This window comes from Saccopteryx leptura, chromosome 12 (genome assembly GCF_036850995.1).
Source record: "Saccopteryx leptura isolate mSacLep1 chromosome 12, mSacLep1_pri_phased_curated, whole genome shotgun sequence".
In the NCBI taxonomy this organism is placed as follows: Eukaryota; Metazoa; Chordata; class Mammalia; order Chiroptera; family Emballonuridae; genus Saccopteryx; species Saccopteryx leptura.
The window spans coordinates 30383132-30397538 of NC_089514.1; the positions used below are offsets into that span (position 1 = coordinate 30383132).

Here is a 14407-nt window from a genome sequence, read left to right on the forward strand (position 1 = left end):
GATTTTTTCAGCCTTTTATCTTTTTGCTGCTCTGCTTCTGTGTTTTCATTTATCTTGTCTTCTATATCACTGATTTGATCCTCTGCTTCATCCAGCCTGCTTTTAATTGCTTCCAGTGTAGTCTTCATTTCTGATATTGTATTTGTCATTTCCAACTGGTTCTTCTTTATTATTTTAATGTTCTTTCTAATACTTGTAATCTCTTTATTTATGTGCTGCTTATTGTGTCCACCCATTGTTGTTCTAATATCTTTCAGCATTCTAATAATCCTTATTTTAAACTCTGCTTTCGGTAGTTCGGTTATTTCCATATCATTCAGTTCGTTTTCTGGAGGTTTTTCTTGTTGATTCATTTGGATTGCACATCTCTTTCTTCCCATTATGTCTGTGTTTTGGGGCTTGTTGTTTGTAGAGCTGGTTGACTCTAGGGTTGATGTGGTCTGCCTCCAATTTTCATTTGTGTTATTTCTAGGTCTTCTTGGGTTGGCCTCAGTTGTTGTTTGTAATCCACTGTTGCATTTGGCTTTTCTAGTTTGGACTGATTTTTACTTTTCCTCTCATACAATCCAGGTGCCCTAGAGAAAGCTGATGCACCTAGAGTTGCAGAGATGGTCATGACTGATCTCACAGTTGCTTAAAGTTTAATCCTTATAATAAATCCTTGACTCTACATCACTCATTGTGGTTCTGTTCATCTGACTGAGTTCTGATATAAAGACACTTGCTTGTTTTTTTTTCACTTCTCATATAAAAACCTACCCAAGGTACACTGGGATATAAATGGCTAATAACTTAAGATTCCACTCTTTCCAAAGTCCTGGTATTTCAACAACATGTTAAACATATAATTTAGAAAACTTATTGAGTGAAGAATCTAGATGTATATAAATTTTTACCTAACCCTGATTCTGCCCAAGATTATAGAGGCATCTTATCCAGAATTCTTAACCTGGTTTGACTTTGGGCCTTGTTCTGGCATATATAAAATGAGAATAACGTAGGGTGTTGGAAAGCATGCTGGTAGAGAGATGGAAACCTAACTCTAATTTCAGTTCTGTTACAGAGTAGTTGTGTAGTTTGGGTAAGCCATTTCATTTCTATGAGTTTCTGGTTCTTTATTTTTAAAGTGAGGAAGTTGGCCTAGATTAAAAGTAATCAAATTGGTGTGTGCAAACCTCTGCAGTTATACAGAGACTTTTCAAGGAGTATGTAAAGCCAAGAGGCAGCGCTACCAGGGCTGCCATCACAGCAGCCCAGCCCATGCAGGTTCGCATTGGATTCGGACAGTCGGTAAAGGAACAATGGAGCCACAAACTGGTGGGCCATAGTCTTTAATTCTAGCTTGCACCCAGCGGGCAAGTAAAAACACACACTGGACTCTGAAACCCGCTCACATTCAGTGCTCACAAAGCCACTGACTTATCCGAGTTTCCTAGAGTCAAAGGTTTCTAGCTCACCAGCCTTATTCTCCTCAGTTCCCCATCTCCTTCCTTATCCCAGATACAAACTGCACAAACTGGCATCTCACTCAGCAGTCCGCCATATTGGCTGCTTCTCCTGGCCACATGGCCTCTTTCTGCTGCTCTCTGCTCTGCTCCCTCTGCTCTCTCATGCTAATCATCCCAGGAACCAAAAGGGCCAGCTCTCATTCTGCCCCCATTTTATAGTGTCGATTCAAAACCTTTAATCCAATATACAAAATAGGGAAGTCTCTAATACAAAGTCACTTCTCTGAGGCATGATTGGATTGTACCACCCCACATCAAAAAGGGTGGGAAAGGCTTAATCCCAAAACCAAGCCCCAGGCTACAACGATCCTGCCTGCCCCCCAACACACATTAATATCACCTGGGCAACGGCCTCCATGTGGGCAGCGTTATCTTTTACAAAGTGAGCATAATATATTTTATCTGCTCAACAGAGTATATGAGTTCTGTAGTTTTAAGGAAACTAATTTGCATATTCTCAACTTCCATTTGCATACTTTCTCAGCTTTATGTAGATTGTATTTTTCTACCTTCACTGCATAATTGGCTTTCTCTCATTTTATGTAAAATAGGCATAACTGTTCAGCTATCCTAAATCTTATTATCATATATTGCCCAGGGATATGAAGCTACCCAAGGCCCAAACAAAGGGTTATGTTGACATCTTGTTTTGGGGAGAAGCCACCTTTATTGACTTACAAATACATCACAGGGCATTCTGGTTTTGTTGGCCTTATAGCTTTTTTAATAATGGTAGAAAACGACATTAGAATTGGAATATTTTGGTCTTTGTTGGGAGGTTATGAAATTAAATATATTGTAGAATATGGAAAGAAAAGGTAATGGTAACCTTATCTAATAACCCAACTTCTGCCATCCTCTAACCACTGTCAGAGAAGGTGGTGCTTGTGGCATGTGTGTGAGTGTAAATTAAGGAGAGTATTAGTAAGACATATCAAATTCTAAAAGTGATGTTTAAAATGTTTTTATCTCACTTCATCTTCTGTCTTGTATTTATGTGCAAACAGTTTTATTTTAGGTTCTTTGTTACTCATATTTTATTAGCTGAAGAGAAGGTCAACTTAAAATAGCCAAAACTTATCACCAGGTCAACAGAGCTTTCCAGTAATAGCAGATTACAGCTAACAGTATGGCAGACCTCACCCTTTATTTAGAGACTCTTTGTGGACACAAAAAGACAACAGAGGGAACAAAAAAAAAAAAGACACTAGAGGACATTTTAGCCTCTGACACTACAGCTGTTACAAGCAGTAAGCACATCTTAGAAACATGAGACCTCACAGTAAAGGCCTATCTACCTTGGTTTGCTTACCCAGTATATCATGTCCAGCTATCAAGAAAAAACTATAAGACATACCAAAAGGAAAAAACAAAACAGAAACAGAACGACACCCCCACCACCACCACCACCACACACACACACTATGAAGAGATAGAGCAATCATCAGGAACATACCTGGTAGGGATGTTAAAATTATCAGGCCAGGAATTTTAAAAACTATGATTAATATGCTAAGTGCTCTAATGGGTAAAGTTGAAAGTATAAAAGAATAGATGGAAATCCTGAGAAAGAACCAAAAAGAAATTCTGGAGATCAAAAACTTTATAACAGAAATGAAGAATGCCTTTGATGAGCTTATTTGTAGACTGAACTGAGCTGAGGAAAAATTTCTGAGCTTGAGGATATCTCAATAGAAACTTCCAAAACTGAAAATCAAAGGGAAACAGACATAAAAAAAAAATGAACAGAATATCCAAGAACTGTGGGACAACAATATAAGATGCAACATTTGTGTAATGTGAATACCAGAAAGAGAAGAAACAGAAAGGAAAAGAAGAAATATTTGAACTAATAAAGGCTGAGAATTTTCTAATGCCAACCACGGATCCAGCAAGCTCAGAGAATGCCAAGTAGGGTAAACAACCCCCCAAAATGTACACATACTCATGTCACATTCAAACTGCAGAGAATCAAAACAGAGAGAAAATCTTGAGAGAAGCCAGAAGGGGAAAACAAGACCTAACCTATCCTTCTCTTCAGAAACCAGGCAAGCAAAGAAAGAATGGAATAAAATATTTGAAGTGTTAGAGAATATTATCTCTACATCATTTTAAAGTTTCTTAACTACATTTTCCATCTTATAAGTTGCTATGGGACACTGCGCCTCCCAATATTCTGTTTCATAGTCCCCTTCCACATTGATGCTGGGCTTGGCCATGGGTTTTAGTTTTTTAATGGTGCTTAGGTTTTAGTGACTAGTTTTAGCTAATTAAACATTAGTAAGCGTAACAGAAGACTTAATTAATGCTTGCACACTAGGATTTATTTTCTTAAAGCTTCTTCTGGTCATAGCTTTGCTATGAGAAGACCAAGCAGACACCTGGAGAGGCCCACATCAAGAACTTAGGCCCCGGGGCATGTAGGAACTGCTGGCTTCCTGGAAGCCACATGCCGGTGCTCTGGCTTCAGGGCGCTGCCCAGCTGGAAGATTACCTCCCAGGCCTCCCTTGCCGAAGCTTGTGAGCAGATTGGGATGGTACTTGGGGTAGCCTCTGAGGCTGCCCAGTGCCTGTTCCCTTGCTTGACCAGCCTGAATGCCAAGGATGTGCTTCGGAGAAAGCACAAACAGAAGAGCCGACAGCACCAGTGGTTCACGGCCCGGAAGGCCTTGCTGCAGGAGCAGAGGCTGCAAGCACGCCCTCAGAGCTAGCATCTTCCCCACCGTGCATGCCATCAGAGGCACCGCAAGGTGCTGAGGCTACTACCCGGGGGAAGCAGCGTCCAAGGGCTGAATGCACAGGTGCCCCATGCAGCAGAAAGCCCACCCCCAGGGAGTCCACTGGGCCCTTGCCCAGCAAGTGCGTGGCTATTGACTGTGAGATGGTGGGCACAGGACCGCGAGGGAGGGCGAGTGAGCTGGCCCACTGCTCTGTGGTGAGTTACCTCTATGACAAGTATGTTCGGCCTGAGATGCCCATCGTGGACTACCGCACTCATTGGAGCGGCATCACTCAGCAGCACATGCACAAGGCCATCCCCTTCCAGGTGGCCCAGAAAGAGATCCTCAAGCTCCTGAAGGGCAAGGTGGTGGTAGAGCACGCCCTGCACAATGACTTCAAAGCCTTCAAGTATATCCACTCTCGGAGCCAGACCCGGGACACCACTTATGTCCCCAACCTCCTCAGCCAGCCCAGCCTCCACGCCCGGACCCGAGTCTCTCTCAAGGACCTGGCCCTGCAGCTGCTGCACAAGAAGATCCAGGTGGGCCAGCACGGGCACTCATCTGTGGAAGACGCCATGACGGCCATGGAGCTGTACCGGCTGGTGGAGGCGTGGTGGGAACAGCAGGAGGCCAGCCGCACCTGGGCCCACGCCGAGGACAGGGAGCCTGACAGCAGCACGGACGTGGAGCAGTACATGGAAGACCAGTACTGGCCTGAGGACCTGGGCCAGGGCCCCAGCTTGGGGAAGGGGGAGACTCAGAACCAAAGGGTGTGAGGGACGAGAGGCTTGTGGGTGGCCTTCAGTGTGGAGAGCGGGGCCAGGAGAGCCCGGGGCCCTTCACCTGGGGTGGGCAGGACATGGCCAGCTTTCCCTAGGTCCATGGAGTTGGCATCACGTGTCCTGACCCCCTGTGCCCGCAGCACAGCCCTCTTTCCAGAGCTGTTGTCAGCCCTCCTACCCTCAGGGTTTTGCTAACTGCACTTTATAGACACCATGAAAGGGTCAGGTGGACTAGCTACTAGAGCCCCCCAGGAGCAGGGTCTGCACCAATGGACTGTCCCAGGCTGTCAGCCCCGCCCTGTGCTGTGCTAGCTAGGGGGATATCTCCCTGGGAGGGTGGGGTGGGTGTCATCCCAGCATCTCCCTCCACTCTTCCTCCAGAGTCATTGTCAGGCTCAGGGGAAATGTGCCCTGAAGTTGAGAGTTCAGGCCACTCTGGAGACGTGTCTTCCCTTTCTCTTGAATGGAACTTGCTGCAGCCATCAGAGAAACTGCAGCCCCACTCCGATGGGAGAGCAGAGCCCACAGGGAACTGCATGCAAGGAACCTTTGTTTATTAAGAGCAAGGCCACCAGAGAGCAGAGTGGGTGTGTCTGCCAGGTGGAGCCACTGGCAGCTGAGCCATGTGCCCAACTTTGGCAGATGCCCCTTCTGACACATTGATAACGATGGGTGGCTGGGTTTTCTCCCCATTTCTGTGTTCTCTGTCAGAATTTCATCCCCACCCCTTTCCTTATTTCCTAAGGGGAAATTTGGGGGTATTGGGGTAACCAAAAACTTGGGTCATATAGACCTTTGCACCCCATAATTGCTTGTCATTGTCACTTAATAGCTTTGAGACCTTAGGCAACTATGTGACTTCACTCTTTTTTTTTTTTTTTGTATTTTTCTGAAGCTGGAAACGGGGAGAGACAGTCAGACAGACTCCCGCATGCGCTGGACCGGGATCCACCCGGCACGCCCACCAGGGGCGACGCTCTGCCCACCAGGGGGCGATGCTCTGCCCCTCCGGGGCGTCGCTCTACCGCAACCAGAGCCACTCTAGTGCCTGGGGCAAAGGCCAGGAGCCATCCCCAGCGCCCAGGCCATCTTTGCTCCAATGGAGCCTTGGCTGTGGGAGGGGAAGAGAGAGACAGAGAGGAAGGAGAGGGGGTGGAGAAGCAAATGGGCGCTTCTCCTATGTGCCCTGGCCGGGAATCGAACCCGGGACCCCTGCACGCCAGGCCGGCACTCTACCGCTGAGGCAACCGGCCAGGGCATGACTTCACTCTTGAGCCTGTTTCCTCATCTGTAAAATGGGGACCTACCTCATAGGGTTGTTAGAGCAAATGCGAGCGCTCAGCACAGCTCCCAGCATTTGGGGAGCCTTGGTCCGGATGAGATGCTGTTTTTCTTGAAGGACTAGTTCCAGCCTCTTCAGGGTGAGACCTGGACACACCCCACACTGAGGGACTTTGGCCCAGACAGAACTGTCCTTGCTTGGCTGTTCCAGCCGGTGGCGGGGCACAGGCCCATAGTGAGGACACTGCACAGAGGTTCAGGGTTTTCACTGCTCCTCACAGCTGGTCTCTGTGTGACTGTGTGACTTTGTCCCTCTGCTGTATGCCAGAGCAGACAGTGGTTTTTCATGTTGGTCTGAGCAGAGCAGCAGGGCCAGGGGGGAAGACACTACTGAGAACTCGGGGTGGGGCCACCAATCAGTCACCAACTCCGTCCCCATCTGCAGAGCAGGGAGCTGGCTGAATCATCGACCACTGCTGGCCTGGTTCTACATCTTGGTTCTAGATTCCTTAAAAGTCTGTAGCTGACGTCAGATTTATAGCTGGGCAGGAGCTTCTTTTCTTTTGTCTGTGGGTAGAAGAAAGATGAAGCTGTTCCTTGTGTTCTAGAAATGGACGGGGTTCTAAGTCAGCATTGTTGTAAAACTGTTCTGGAGTAAAAGTCATTGGGAAAAGTGGGTGAAGTGGCTATTTTGTGAATCCTCAAGTTGGGGGGAGGTTTGGTGGAGGGATCAGGGGTGTGGGGATGCCAAGTCTCACTGGGTACTGAGGTAGGTAGCTTTCTAGATGATGCTTTGGGAGGTGTCCAGAAAATGATAGAGCTTCAGAATTTATATAGTAGACATATTTTAAACTTTGTATGACTGTCCTGTTGTAGAGCATAAGTTTATTTAACTTGTTTCTCCCTAAAGGTGTGTATTCAGTTTTATTTAGTTTTAATTGTAAAATATACAACATAAAATTTATCATCTTAAGCATAAAAAAAAAAAAGAACTGAGACTCCTGGCCAACAACCACATCTGTGCCCCCAGCCTGTGATCAGGATCAGTGCCAACTGCCTGTCACGTGGATGAGGCCATTTTGAACCCTCCGGTTCTCCCAGTGCTCATGAAGGGAAAGAACCACCTGATTAACCCACCAAATCATAGAAAATCATAAATCATAGAAATTGTTGTTATGTTAAACCAGTAAGTTTTAAGTGGTTTGATATGCAGTAACAGACAACCAAAACAAATGCTTTGCATAATATATTTCTTAGTATAGCTTCTAATTTTCCTTGAAGCATATATTAAAGTCAGACTTTTTTAAAGAGGGATAAGTCTGATTTGGCTAACTGCCTTGACCATGAAGACTGACTTTCATCTAAAGTTTTTTTAAAATGCATAATTAATGATCATTTCATAAGTCTTAGAAGAGTCTTTTTGGTAATCTTCCCAGAAACTGAGAAAATGAATGACTCAAATCACTGAGTAACAAGATCCTTTTGAAAGTCAGGTGGCTCTTAATACTTTGCTTTCAATAAAATGAAAAAAGGATGGTATTAAATTGTTTCTAACAGGGTGATTCACTCTGTGATTTTTAGCATTTAACTAAAAAGGAATTCATTTACTTGAATAACATTGCTTTTTCAAAAAAAAAAGAAAGACTTTTTTCCTGTTCTCATCTACTAACAAATGTGAACAAGATTTTTTAACTTATTTATAGAAATAGCTAGTATTGAACTCTGTATCATTCTACCAATAAATCATATTCATACATGGACACGGGAACTAAGTGGAAATAAAAGAGAGTAGCTTTATCTTGTTAAATAATTCATTTCTGGAAAATTTTAACTTATTTTGCTTAGATTTATGATATAATAATGATTTCAGTGAAAAATGAACCTGGAAGAATATTTTACTATTTAAAGAATCATTTTGATCACAGAAAAGAATCTTATTTCAGTGTATAAGCATGTTTTGGTGAGAAATATGACAAGTGATTGATTAGATATTTTCAATGAAAGTAAACTTTAAGAAAAATTTCTGTGAAGAAATGAAGTAGAAAGAAGTTTCAGAAGGAAAACAAGAATAACAATTTCCCACCAAATGTAAAGCTTATTCATGCATTTTTTCAAACCTTTGGAAAGTTTTTTTTTTTTTTTTAAGCGAGAATAAGAGAGAAGGACAGACAGACAGAAACGGAGATGAGAAGCATCGACTCATAGTTGCGGCACTTAAATTGTTCATTGATTGCTTTCTCGTGTGTGCCTTGATGGGGGGCAGGGGACTCCGGCTGAGCCAGTGACCCATTGCTCAAACCAATGAGCTTGGGCTCAAGCAAGCAACTTTGGGCTTCAAACCAGCGGCCTTTAGGGTCAAGCCAGTAACCATGGGGTCATGTCTATGATCTCGTGCTCAAGACAAAGACCTTAGGGTACAAAAAACTCTTTAAATAGTTCACCAATTGTTAATATGTTGTGTCCCTTGCTTTTTGCTCTCCCTTTTAATGTGTAAATGCATGTGAGCATCTGCATTTTTTTTTTTTTTTGTATTTTTTCCGAAGCTGGAAACGGGGAGAGAGAGAGAGACTCCCGCATGCGCCCGACCGGGATCCACCTGGCACGCCCACCAGGGGGCGATGCTCTGCCCCTCCGGGGCGTCACTCTGCCGTGACCAGAGCCACTCTAACACCTGGGGCAGCGGCCAAGGAGCCATCCCCAGCGCCCGGGCCATCTTTGCTCCAATGGAGCCTTGGCTGAGGGAGGGGAAGAGAGAGACAGAGAGGAAGGGGGTGGGGGTGGAGAAGCAAATGGGCGCTTCTCCTATGTGCCCTGGCCGGGAATCGAACCCGGGTCCCTCGCACACCAGGCCGACGCTCTACCGCTGAGCCAACCGGCCAGGGCCAGCATTTGCATTTTTATATCTACCATTTGAAAGTAAGTTGTGGACACTTTTAAATATTTCAACATGGACAATACCACTGTCATATCTAATAAAATTATATAGAAAATTAACAATTTTCTGAGAAGTATCATTTACAGCAGTGGATTTATTTTCTTTTTCAATCTAGCATCCAATGCATTGCATTTATTGTTATGTTTTTCTTTAGTCTTTTCAATTTAGAATTGTTGTGCCCCACCATCACTATCATTTTTTGTTTAGTTTTGTTAATTATGTTAGTCATGTGTATTTTTTAGAAATAAAAGATGATAGCTATTAGAATAATATAGCATTTAGATTCCTAGAAGTGATTTAATAATCTTATTTTTAAGTGTCAATATTTACACTATGAGAAAACGCATATCTTTGGGATTATTTAACTTGAAAGTTTAATTAGTTAAACTTGAAAAAATATTAGATGGCAACTTCAAGTGAATGAGAGTACAGAATTTTTAAAAATTCTTTTAGATGGCCCTGGCCGATTGGCTCAGCGGTAGAGCATCGGCCTGGCGTGCGGGGGACCCAGGTTCGATTCCCGGCCAGGGCACATAGGAGAGGTGCCCATTTGCTTCTTCACCCGACCCCTCCTTCCTCTCTGTCTCTCTCTTCCCCTCCCGCAGCCAAGGCCCCAGTGGAGCAAGGATGGCCCGGGCGCTGGGGATGGCTCCTTGGCCTCTGCCCCAGGCGCTAGAGTGGCTCTGGTCACAGCAGAGCGGCGCCCCGGAGGGGCAGAGCATCACCCCCTGGCGGGCAGAGCCTCGCCCCTGGTGGGCGTGCCGGTTGGATCCTGGTCGGGCGCATGCTGGAGTCTGTCTGACTGTCTCTCCCCGTTTCCAGCTTCAGAAGGGTACAAAAAAAAATTATGTAAAAAAAAATTCTTTTACATAATAGCAAGCAAAAATATATCTGAAAACCATTGGGTGAAATAATTTTGAGATTATTTCCAAGTCTAAAACTTGAGTACTTTATCTAATTTATCTCACAGCATTCACACAAAGCTGTACATGTTTGTTATTAATACATTTCATGAATGGGGAATCCTGTGTCTCAGCCAAGTTAAATAACTTACCCATGTTTACACATTTGGAAAGTACTAGAGCCAAGACTTGAACTGGCTCTGCCTAATTATGAATTTCCTGCTATTTCTTCTCTATCATTCACCCCTAGAAAGGCTAGGGTTCAAGACAGGGAAATTAAAATGCACACCAGCAAAATAAAGTCAAAGCCCAGTTGTAACAAGGGGTTAACAGAGACAAGCTTCTTGTTCAGAAGGCTGTGGTTGCTGTAAGGTATTTTTCCCCGCCGAGAAGGAAGGAACGGGCCAGAGCCGCAAAGTGTGGAATAATAAACGGCTTTATTGAGTACAGAGCACACATCCCGCCCGGCAAGGTTCCCTGGCCCCGAGGAAAGAAAGATGGATGCTAGGGAAGTTGCACGGATTAAACTGCATGGGAGATATTTAAAGGGTCCCTCTAGGGAAGTGGAGCTACTATGACGTGGTAAAATTTCACTGGCTGGCAGACGATCACTTCTTTCCAAATGGTTCCTGGGAAGCTTCCTTTGGCGGGCTTGATTGTGGGTGGTCCTAGCCAAAGTGGGCGGATCTGAGTTCCCCACATGACCATCCCTCATCCACCGACCTTACAGTTACCCAGGACTCAACAGTGCTAGTCAATTTTAGAAGATACCTGATTAAAGGGAAGTGACTCCTGTTCCCTGGGCTTCCTTGCACTCAGCACACACACACACCCTACACAAATATTTTTCTCTTTCCAGAACCACTCTACCCTGTTCTGCTCTCTTCTCTCCAGATGCTTAGTTTAGAGTCCAAACCTAGCCCCTACTATTTTGGGGGGGGGGAGTGGAATGGGGCAGTATTGTGTGCTTAAACACATAACATGAGATCTACCCTATTACATTTTTAATGATATTTTTATTTATTGACTTGAGAGAGAGAGGCAGGGGGAGAGGGAGATAGAGGGAGGGGGAGAGAAAGAGAAAGAGATCAATTTGCTTTTCCACTTATTTATGCAATTTATTGGTTGATTCCTGTGTGTGCCCTGACAGGAGATTGAACCCATAATGCTGGCTTATCCAGACAATGTTCTAACCAATTGAGCTACCTGGCCAGGGCTTAATGAATTCTTAAGTGTACAGTATGGTGTTGTTAGTTGTAAGCAAAATGACGGAAACTTGACAAATTTTGTCATTTGCAAGTGATGGTTGCATGACTGAAACTTTCTACCCACTGAACAGCAGCACCTCACTTCTCCCCTATGCCCCCAGCCCTGCCGGTCCCCATTTCTGCTTCACTGAGGTCGACAACCTTAGATACCACATATGAGTAGAATCACGCAGTGTTTGTCCTTCTGTGATCGACTTATTTCATTTATTATAGATTAATGTCCTTAAGGCTCATCTGTGTTGTACCATATGACAGGATCATTTTCTTCTTTATGGCTCAATAACTTTCATATACATATACATATATTCATCTGTCAATGAACATTGAGGTTGTTTCTATCTCTTGGTCATTGTGAATAGTGTAATGAACATGGGAGTACAAATAGCTCTTTGGGATCCTGATGCTTAGTTTAGAGTCCAAACCTTTATTTCCTTTGCATAAATGCTCAGAAGTAAGATTGCTGGGTCATGTGGTCATTCAAGTTGTAATTTTTTGAGGAAACTTTATGCTGTTCTACATAGTGGCTGCTCTATTTTACATTCCCACCAACAATGCACAAAGATTCCAGTTTCTTCACATCCATGTCAACTCTTGTTATTTTCTGTTTTGTTTTCCTTTTTTCTTTTTTCTTTTTTTTTTTGTATTTTTCTGAAGCTGGAAATGGGGAGAGACAGTCAGACAGACTCCCGCATGTGCCCGACCGGGATCCACCCGGCACGCCCACCAGGGGCGACGCTCTGCCCACCAGGGGGCGATGCTCTGCCCCTCCAGGGCGTCGCTCTGCCGCGACCAGAGCCACTCTAGCACCTGGGGCAGAGGCCAAGGAGCCATCCCCAGCGCCCGGGCCATCTTTGCTCCAATGGAGCCTTGGTTGCAGGAGGGGAAAGAGAGACAGAGAGGAAGGAGGGGAGGGGGTTGGAGAAGCAAATGGGCGCTTCTCCTATGTGCCCTGGCCGGGAATTAAACCCAGGTCCCCCGCATGCCAGGCCGACACTCTACCGCTGAGCCAACCGGCCAGGGCCTGTTTTGTTTTGCTTTTGTTTCATTTCATTGGTAATGGCCACCCTAACAGATGTGATGTGATATTTCATTTGACATGTGATGTTGAGCATCTTTTCATATACCTGTGGGCCATTAGTATGTCTTCTTTGGAGAAATATCTATTAAAGTCTATTATAGATAAAGAAATATCAATTTTAAAAAGTTGGGTATTTTTTTTCTTTTTTGCTATTGAGGTGTTGGAGTTCCTTATATGTTTTGGATATTAACCCCTTATCAGTTATATATGGTTTGCAAATATTTTCTGCCTTTCTGTAGGTTGTCTTTTAACTCTGTTGCTTCCTTTACTGTGCAGAAGCCTTTGAATTTGATGCAGTGCCACTTGTCTATATTTGTTTTGTTGCCTATATTCATGATGCCATATCCAAAAAATTATTGTCTAATTTGAAAGAATATATGCACCTCTATGTTCATTGCAGCGTTATTTACAATAGCCAAGATCTAGAAACAGCTCAAGTGCCCATTAAAGGATGAGTGGATAAAAAGAATTGTAGTATATTTACATAATGGAATGCTATTCGGCCATAAAAAAGAAGGAAATCTTCCTTTTGCAACAACATGATGGACGTGGAGACTATTATGCTATGTGAAATAAGCCAATCAAATACCATATGATGTCATTAATATGTGCAAGCTAATGAACACAATAAACTTATGAACAAAATTAAACAGAGGCACAGATACATGGAACAGACTAACAGCTGTCAGAGGGGATGGGGCAGGGGGGGACTGTATGAAAGAAGGTGAAGGGATTATCCAAAACACATATACATAACACAGAGACATAGACCACAGTGTGGTGATAGCAAGATGGAGGTGGGGGCTAGTGGAGGTGGGCAAAGGCAGGGAAAATGGGGACAGAAAGATACTTTGCTTGGGGCAATTGGTGCATGATGCAGTGTGCAGGTGATGTTTTATTGAGTTGTATACTTGAAAACTGTGACTTTGTGAACCAACGTCATCCTAATAACTTCAACTAATTGAAAAGAAAAGAAATCATTGTCAAGATCAACATCATGAAGCTTTTCTCCTATGGCTTATTTTTGGAGCTTTACAATTTCAGGTCTTATATTTAAGTCTTTAATTCATTTTGAGTTACTTTTTGTATCTAGTGTGAGTTAAAAATCCAATTTGATTTTTGGCATGTAAATATCCAATTTTTCCAACACGATGTGTTGCAGATGTTCTTTTTCCCTATTGTGTTTTCATGGCGTTCTTGTTGAATATCAGACTCTATAATGTGGGTTTATTTTTAGGCTTTCTGTTTTGTTTCACGGATTCTGTTAGGTCTGTCTTTATGCCAGTACCACACTGTTTCTATCACTGCATCTTCGTGATATTGTTTAAAATCAGGAAGCATGATTCTTGCAGATTTGTTATTCTTTCTCAAGTTTGTTTTGGCTATTTGGTGTCCTTTGTGGTTCCATATGAATTTTAAGATTATTTTGTCTGTGTCTGAGAAAAATGCAATTGAGATTTCCATAGGGATTGCATTGAATCCTTTAATAACTGGGTAATATGGACATTTTAACAATATTAAGTCTAACAATTCATGAACATGGACTATCTTTCCATTTATTTGTCTTTAATTTCTTTCAACAATAGTTTGTAATTTTCAGTGTGCAAGTCTTCAGCCTTGTGGATTAGGTTTATCCCTAAGTATTTTATTCTTTTTGATACTATTGTTAATGGTATTGTTTTCTTTTTTATTGATTTTATTGAGGTGACACTGGTTTATATAATTATACATGTTTCAGGTATTTAGTTCTACGACGTTTCTCTACACTTCATTGTGTGTCACCCCCCAAGTCAAGTCTTCACCTATCACCTTTTACCCCACTGCATACTCTCTTCCACCTTGATTTCCTTCTAGCACTATTTATTTATTTATTTATTTATTTATTTATTTATTTATTTATATTTTTCTGAAGTTGGAAACGGGGAGGCAG

General features: G+C 43.3%; 1 pseudogene; it reads left to right on the forward strand.

Moving 5' to 3' along the window:
• The first annotated feature begins 3971 nt into the window (after positions 1 to 3971).
• On the forward strand, positions 3972 to 5875 carry LOC136383950 (apoptosis-enhancing nuclease pseudogene; annotated as a pseudogene).
• The last annotated feature ends 8532 nt before the right edge of the window (positions 5876 to 14407 follow it).